At 33.4% G+C, this 5589-nt stretch overlaps 1 long non-coding RNA gene across 1 annotated transcript; it reads right to left on the bottom strand.

Moving 5' to 3' along the window:
- Positions 1 to 3201: 3201 nt before the first annotated feature.
- LOC106293300 lies at positions 3202 to 4251 on the bottom strand. Its single transcript, XR_001260433.1, has 3 exons — positions 4056 to 4251; positions 3505 to 3635; positions 3202 to 3414 (listed from the first exon to the last, which is right to left on the bottom strand). It is a non-coding gene; the product is annotated as an uncharacterized LOC106293300 (long non-coding RNA).
- Between the last annotated feature and the right edge of the window lie 1338 nt (positions 4252 to 5589).

Here is a 5589-nt window from a genome sequence, read left to right as displayed (position 1 = left end):
GATCAGATCGTGATAAACCAAAACGAGTTAGTCGCTCCCATACCTGTTCTCTTAACTCTTGTACCGGATCTCCATAGACAAAGGTAAGAAAAACTTGCTTTCCTTTGACCACTGCCTCTATGTCTATCATCCTATTACTAGAATATAAGATTTTAACTTGATATTCATTGTTATAAAAAAGAGCTAAACCGCCACTCTTTCCATTTGGATCCACAGTAACCAAATAATCATATCCAAAGTGTGCCTGAACCCCTTGAACAAATTCAAAATCCTGTTTCGTTTCAGATGAAAATAAAAATTCTGGTTTATGTTTATGTCATATTTCCTAAAGATAACTTATTGTCCAATGACTTCCTAGTCCTCTAACATTCCAACTTAGTATTTTCATATATAATAATATTTGAAGTGCTCCATCGGACAATAAAATACAGGTTTAATGAGACCCAATAATGTTTTAACATCAATACCCCACCACCACCATATCAGAGCCACGTCCACGTATTCTCCCAACCCATTTAAACCAAAACCACACTCTCCTATTACAGCAATCTGATGTACATCCTTGTACCATTTTTTCCAAGATACTCGGCAGTCTCGAATCCAAACCAAATTTAACTTGTAATCCAATGTCAATAAGCTCCAAGGCTCCCAAAAAAAACGAGAGAAAAACCACGTTGCCAGCAAAATAACCAAATGCCACACAATTCTCCTTCTATCCATAACCAAACATTTTACCATAGAATTAAAATAAGGATCGAAGACAGATTTTTGTGAATATAACCAATTGCCTAGTAATATCTCAGTATGTCAAAGGCGTACAAGAATATTTTCATCAAAAAACACTAATGTAGGGCTTCATTATCTTCACTTGGCTACTAAAGGGTTGTATATAAATGCCTTCTACTTATATGAGATACTAATGTTATGCAGAGGAGAAATGAATATCGGGAAAAAAATATTAAAAAAAATTAGAATGCCGACATTGTGAAGCTAAGGGTGATCATTTTTGGCAACATTATGGTCAACAAGTCTAATTCAAAATATTAAACACTTTACCACCACTATACAAAACTAAAATTGATCATCAACAATCAAAGAAAAAAATTGTTACGCACATAAAAATCAAACAAACACATTAGGGCTATACTATAAAATCAAATACACTAAATCATCTTAGCAAATAAACATAAAGGAAAACACATGAAAACCAAATCAATAGAAAAATAATTACAACTTTTCTGCGCGTAGCGCGGACAAACCTATAGTAATAAATAAAGTATATTGATTCAGTTATTTGCTTATTGAAATAGCATGTTTTCGAACTCGTACTCCATGCAATGCATCTCATATTTAGGTTTTTATTTTGTTCTATCTTTTTTTTTAAAGGGAGGTTAATGATTAATATTGTTAATTTCATGTTTTTCTACTCCATTCCGTAACTATCGTACTTTTAAATTTGATTGTATTTGTTTATTTATGTTTTTAGTTTGCTACGTGGAACTGTGTTTGGGTGGTGGATTTGGTTCAGTTGAGAGTATTTAATAATGTGGTTCTAATGATATGATCCAATCGTGCTATTCTGAGGAGCTTCTGAATTTCACTTTCATCTTCCATATCCAACAAAAAATAGGATGATTACTTGGCATCGGTTAATTAGCTGTTGGATTAATCTATTGTCTTGGTGTCGTCGTGATTTATGAATGCTGTTTTTTTGTGAGTCTCTAGTTTTGTACATATTTTTATTTGGTGATATTTAGATATCGCCTTTAGTATTATGTCAGTATATTTTTGTCAATTGTACATGTATTTTGTTAACTACGACTGATTTTTGTGAGTAATTTATATATATAATTTAGTTAGTAATTCTTCCATCATTTCTTTTTTATTCTAAGCTAAAGTTTTGTGGTAAAGAGAATAAATTCATAAGATTTATTCTTCTTTATTTTGATTGGTCTTGGTTTGATGAAACTTAAAAAAAATTAATATTTTTTTGATGGGATAATGTTGTAATTTTTGTTGCTTGTAAAGCAGATGCATTACACTCATGTTTTCTAACTCGTACTCCATGCAATGTTTCTCATTTTTAGGTTTTTATTATGCTTTATTTTTTTTAATATTTAAGAGGTTAATGATCAATATTGTTAACTTCATGTTTTTCTACTCCATTCCCTAAGTATAGTACTTTTAAATTTGATTATACTTGTTATTTATGATCTTAGTTTGCTTCGTAGATATTTGTTTGGGTGGTGGATTTGGTTAGGTTGAGAGCATTTAGTAATGTGGTTATCATGCTATTTTAAAGAGCTTCTCAATTTTACTACCATCTTCCATATTCAACAAAAGATAGGATGATTATTTGGCAGCGATTAAGTAGCTATTGGATTAATCCATGTTTTGGTGTCGTCGTGATTTATGAATGCTGGTTTTTTGTGAGTCTCCAATTTTGTACATATTTTAGATATCGCTTTTAGTGTTAGGTAAGTTTGTCAATTGTAAAGGTGTTTTGTTAACTACAACTGATTTTTGTGAGTAATTAGTAATTCTTCCATTATTTTTTTTAGTCTAAGCTAAAGTTTTGTGGTTAAAAAGATAAATAAATTCATAATATTTATTCTTCTTTATTTTGATTGGTATTTGGTTTGATGAAATGGGGAAAAAATAATTACGTAAATAAATTATTATATATTTTATTAAATCATCATTTTCTGACACTAATTGATGTCAAATTTTTGTTTGGATTGAAACTAAAATATTGATTACGAAAAATGTGTTGTTAAATATTTTAATAGATTTGATATAAATTATAAGGGATTTTGTTTTGGTAAGATAGTAATTTGTTTGTAAACATGATTGTTCCCTTTGCTTCTTTTGTAATTTTTTACTTGTTCCTTATTTTGGAGTTCATAATCATCAAGATCAAAACTCATCGGCTTCTTTGTCTAGAATATCTTTATTATTCTATAACTGAAATATAACAACCTTTGTGGCTTTTTACCTTCTTTCTCAGTCAGAAGCTTTGTCATATATCTTTCTTCGAAGTTAGGGAATTGAAAATCCTGTTGGCTCTATGCAAGCAAGTAAATGGCTTTTGCTTGACAAAAAAAATAAAAGGCTTTTGCTTGTAGTACGTTCTCGCATCTTTCTTGAGTTCTGTTGAAGCATTTAGCTAAAGAATCCAACTTATTCTTATACTTGGGTATATGTTTATTATCATGATTCAAATTATCTTCAGACAATAGATCATATAGCAGTTTCCGAGTGACGACAAAAGTAATTTATATTTGAATCTCTGTGACCATGAAAGCTAATACAACACTTAGAATTCAACACAGGGTTTGAAAAGAAACAAATTTAAAACATGATGAACCTGTGTGTGTTTTAATGTATGACATGATCCCTCCCTCCGTAACCTTCCTGCCAATAATATTTTTACATTTAATCAGCACAATTTAGTAATCCAAATCATGGAAGTTGGATAGTTCTAACTTGGAATTACTCTCCCACCTGTATCCTCATCCCCAACATTCTCACATTCGTAGTAATCTTTAACTGCTCCAGTTTCAGATCCATCCAAGTCTTATTGAGAGAAGGAGCTGTGGTTTTTGGTTCACGGGATCTTCAGCTCCTGCTTCCACCTTAAAGCACATAACAAAAAAGTTTTCTAATTTTGGGGAACCTCTCTGGATCAGTGACTGCAGAGCAGGTTGTCTTTATCAGTCACTTGTAGAAACATATATTGTTTAATCACATTGTTTATCTAATTAACGGACTGACTTATCGGGCCAAATGACCACAAAATATGTTGATAACCATAAAACTAACAGAAAATAATTGAACAGAAAAGGACAATTTCGTCGATTCTACTAACTTGGCGGAGATATTCAAGAACGATTTGGTTGATGACTTTGTTTCTCACTTAGGTCAACGATTTTGAAAACATCTATGAACCAGCTAGTCACCATATCAATCTCAGCTATTTAGAAAATGGGAATTAAACTGGTAGAGAGTAAACAAATATATAATCAAATACTGAGGTGTGTGGATTCGTTTTTTACCTTAACACGACATGATAATTGTGAGGAATGAAATGATGAATTTCCTGGATGCAGATTCACCGAGTGAAAGAGAGGAGGGCTGCCATGAATGGAAAGTCACGAAAGAAGTGGGTAGATGTAGTTACAGAAAGTTTGATCGGATGGGATGGATACCAAAGGGTTACGGCGACTGATTCCTATTGCCAAAAAAAGCCTAGACAAACTCGGGCCAGGATACTGATATAGTTAAGGGCCCAATAAAAAGAGTAGTTCATATCTCATTTGCTTTCAACCAAAAAACAATAAAGTTGTATGATAGTTCGCCACGTGTCATCATTTGGAACAAGGAGGGATGAGGTGGCGGATTGAGGAGATACACAAGTTAACTTTATCATTATACTAGTGGTTGGTCCGCCCTACGGACGGACGAGTTTACCTTGAAACTATTTTATATTAAAATGTATTTTTATTTTATTGATTAAAAAATATTTTAATTTTATTAAATCGAAAAAATTATTTTATATTTTTTGGAAATTTACTCTAAATTGTATTAATAAATATTATGTGTTTTTTCTAAAATCAAATTGTAAATTTTATTAAATTTTGTTGGCCTAAGTTGAAAGGACCACTAACTACTTTTTTTTGTTAGAAAACACAAAATTATGAAATTAGACAGTTAAAAAAAATGTAATGATTGTTATAAATCATGGAGTGGATTGCCATTAATAGGCCCGGACCGAGACCGGCCCAATAACTAGAAGATGGAGAGATGGCCGAAGCCCTAGAGAGAGGAGAGAGAGACCCGACTTCAGGAGAGAGAGACGGCCACAAAGCTTGGAGAAAAGGAAATCATTTCCTTTTCCTAGTAGATGTAATCTTTCTATTATTATGTATTAGTAGTTTTCCTAATCCTAGTGTGTTTAGGTTTTGGATACTTTCCATTTATCTTCATCTTGTAATCATTATATAAAGAAACCCTCTTGATCATTAATAATAACACAGAAATATTCAGTCTCTAAACTCTCTAATTACAACACGTTATCAGCACGATAGACTTCAAAACCCTGAGACAAAACCTAACCTAAAATCCGTCACAAATAAACCCTAAATCATGCGCAACTTAAAATCGATCTATCTCTCAAACCCCGAGGAACCGGACAACGAGCCACATATCAAATTGAAGCTCTTGACGAGAAGAATCCATCAGCGTAAACCGTTCGTCGATCCGATCTCAGACGCGCCCACAATCGCAGGAACAATACGCGGTGCCGTCTTGATCTTTTGGAACCCTAATCCGAACCAACCCTAAATTGTTCTTGCTTGCGTTCCAGCAAGCTTTACCGTCTCAGCCTGATACGATCTTAGCTCAGACGATCTCTTACATCCTCAGCTTGCATCCCAGACGTCCTCAGCTTCACATTCGGCATCACAGTCAGCTTGCGTTCCAAAACAGACGCCCGCGAACCCGATAGAAAGAAGACGCGTCCCGCTCCAACTCAGATCGCGTAGAACCCTAAACTCGATCGTGTCTTACGTCCGTCTCAGCCTCCGCTCT

This window comes from Brassica oleracea, chromosome C5 (assembly GCF_000695525.1).
Source record: "Brassica oleracea var. oleracea cultivar TO1000 chromosome C5, BOL, whole genome shotgun sequence".
NCBI classification, from domain to species: domain Eukaryota; kingdom Viridiplantae; phylum Streptophyta; class Magnoliopsida; order Brassicales; family Brassicaceae; genus Brassica; species Brassica oleracea.
Note: the sequence above shows the minus strand (reverse complement) of the source record. Positions and strands in the feature narration are given on the sequence as shown.